The sequence below is a fragment of the Bos mutus genome, chromosome 22 (genome assembly GCF_027580195.1).
Source record: "Bos mutus isolate GX-2022 chromosome 22, NWIPB_WYAK_1.1, whole genome shotgun sequence".
Taxonomy (NCBI): Eukaryota; Metazoa; Chordata; class Mammalia; order Artiodactyla; family Bovidae; genus Bos; species Bos mutus.
In genome coordinates, this window is record NC_091638.1 from 25,397,569 (window position 1) to 25,400,716 (window position 3,148).

A 3,148-nucleotide genomic window follows, 5' to 3' on the forward strand; every position below is an offset into this window, starting at 1 on the left:
GAATGGCCATCATTAAAAAATCTACAAACTGTAAATGCTGGAGAGTGTGTGGAGGAAAAAGAACTCTCCTCCACTATTGGTGGGAATGTAAACCAGTGCAGCCATGGTGTTTGGGGACCGTCATTTTTCTAAAAGATTGCATATCCTATCCCTCTAAAATATTGGTAATGTTATAAAGACATCTTATGGAGATTTAAATCTTGAAGTGGCCTGGAGGCTCTATATTCACTCAGAGTTTGTTGATCTTAAATTGACTCAAGAGCATTTCTGGGTTAATTGTTCTTTCTCCTTTTTATAATTTCCCCTGGGTCTGAGAGAATAAGGGAGGAAATCAGAAATGCAATGGGTCATACGCACTTCGGCAAATGAAGTAAAGTTGTCCTGATACAGAGAAGATTACCATAGAGCCTGTATAAGGGTTACATAGATGTTTTGAGACAATCCATTTTTTTCTTCCTTTTTTAATTTAAAAAAGACATGAGAAAATACTTGGGATAATGGAAATGTTTTATATCTTGTTTTGAGTTGCAGTTTTTATGGTGACTACAAATATTAAAACTCATTACTGAGTACTAGATCATTGTATTTTATTGAACATTAAATATACTTTAATCTTTAAAATGAGTGCTGTGAGAAGTGCAAATAATGATTTAAACCTGGGGTTTGCAGGGTTGACTGATTCATATATAACTAAGGTTGAACAAATAGAGCACTAACCTTATTGTACTTTATATAACAGACGAAACTCTGTTGGAAAATCACGTATTTATTAATTGAAAAATTCAGAAGAAAATGAATGTCAAGAGACAAAACTGACTTTACAGATATTGCAACTGGAAGAAGAGCAGCGCTCAAGGAAAAAGTATCCAAGAACATGCATGAATTGCTTACCATGTGCCTGATACCGTATTGCCATTTCAAATTTGTTATTTCATTGATTGGTTATACCAACCCTATGAAGAACCCACTACTAAAAATCTAGTTTTACCTTGTCGAGAAACGTAAATCTTGATAGGTTATGCGACCTACCCAAGGTTCCAAGGCTAAAAATGGTAAAGTTAAATCTTGAGGCTCTATTTCTGATGTCAAAAGTCTGTATTCTTGACAACCAAGGCTTATTACTTCCATTCAGTCATTGTTTTGATTAAGTTAGGCTAGTTTAATTATGCACGATGTGTAATTAAATGGAAACTTGAGTCACATTGACCACTCTACTTCTAATATATAAAAATTAGTTGTAACAACAACATAGCCAAACCTGAATAATCTTTGTAATTTGGTTAAATGGCAGCATTTTAATGGCTCAATATGACCAGCAGGTGGCAATGGTATTCCATGAAGTCAATACAGCAACTTCAGGGGAATTAATGTGCATATCACTTCATGTCAAATAGATGGAAAGCACAGAAACAGTGACTAATTTTATTTTCTTAGGCTCCAAAATCATTGAAGATGGTAACTGGAGCCACAAAATTAAAAGACACTTGCTCCTTGGAAGAAAAACTATGACCAACCTAGATAGTATATTAAAAAGCAGAGACATCACTTTGCTGACAAAGGTCTGAATAAAGTCAAAGTTATGGCTTTTCCAGTAGTCATGTATGGATGTGAGAGTTGGACCATAAAGAAGGCTGAGTGCTGAAGAACTGATGCTTTTGAACTGTGGTGCTGGACACTCTTGAGAGTCTCTTGGACAGCAAGAAGATCAAACCAGTCAATCCTAAAGGAAATCAACCCTGAATATTCATTGGAAGGGCTGATGCTGAAGTTCCAATACTTTGGCCATCAGATGTGAAGAGTCGACTCATTGGAAATTACCTCGATTCTGGGAAAGATTGAGAGCAAGAGGAGAACAGGGCAACAGAGGATGAGATAATTGGATGGTATCACCAACTCAGTGGACATCGTAAGTTTGAGCAAACTCAGGAAGATAGTGAAGGACAAGAAAGCCTGGTGTGCTGCAGCTCATGGGGGCCGTAAAGAGTCGAACACGACTTAGTGACCAAACAACAATGTATATAAAAAATACAAGGCTGCAGAAAAAAGGAGAGGAGCAGCTTTCTGTGATCTCAACCCTAGATATTTATGCACTTGACCCATTAAGGGTACACAATTTTTGAGCCGTTTGCATACCTAGGCTAGTTTAATTGCGTTCTGCATAAGGTAAGCAAAAGAAGCAATAATGAACACACTGAAGAGACAGTGCTTCTAAGCTATCTAAATGAGAAAGAGAAAGAAAAATAAATATTATTTGAGGGAATCTTTGACGCTTCTTTTACAGTTGTGTTTTTGGTGTGTGCACGTGTTTATTTGCATATATATATGTATATATGCACATGTACATACGTCATTGCTGTCATGTTGTTAGTGTTGCTCATGAAACCCAACAACCTGTGTGCTTGGTGACAAAAAGGAATGCTTTTGGATTTAAGCCAAATCTTTCTACCTCTGGAAGAGTAAAGCATCTTCTGAAACTAGTATGCAACTAACAATGAACATTTGACTACACCATTGCAAATGCTGTATTCTATGATCCAGTTTCCTAAAACCAGCCTGGTGGACAAAGCAAAGATTCCTGGACCGAGATATTTATGTAAGGTTTTGAAAGACAGTAGTAGTTTTCCAGGAGGACAAGGTAAATATGAATATTTTAGGAAGAGGCACTAGCAACTAAAGCAGGTGTAGAAAAGTAAAAAACACGGTGTCTTTGTGAAGTATAAACACTTCGGCAAAGTGAGAATTTGTAATACTTTAAAAGAAAGAATCAGAGAAAGGCTTTTGGTCATGCGAGGAATTTGGATTTTATTCTCTAAGGAACTTTCAGATGAGTTTGCCCATTATGGAAATATGAGACTTCTGAAAAAAGGTAGAGGAGGCCTGATGTGAAAGTATCAAAGAGAGGTGGCAGATTGCAGAATTATTTGGGACACAGACTCTATACTACTACAGAAAACTCCAATAAACTGGAATTCAAAGTGGTGCTCTGTTTATCTGCAGTTGTGATTAAAATATGAATTCTGAAAGACAGTGGTTTTCCGAAAAATCATGATTTAGTGTTAACTTCCTTTCCTCACACTGATAATGCATAATATCAAAAACCATGTCCTGAAATGGTTGAAAATGATGAAGTGAAGGTAATACATATTTT

General features: G+C 36.3%; 1 pseudogene; it reads left to right on the plus strand.

The window, feature by feature from the left end:
- The first annotated feature begins 351 nt into the window (after positions 1 to 351).
- On the plus strand, positions 352 to 452 carry LOC138984832 (U6 spliceosomal RNA; annotated as a pseudogene).
- Positions 453 to 3,148: the final 2,696 nt, after the last annotated feature.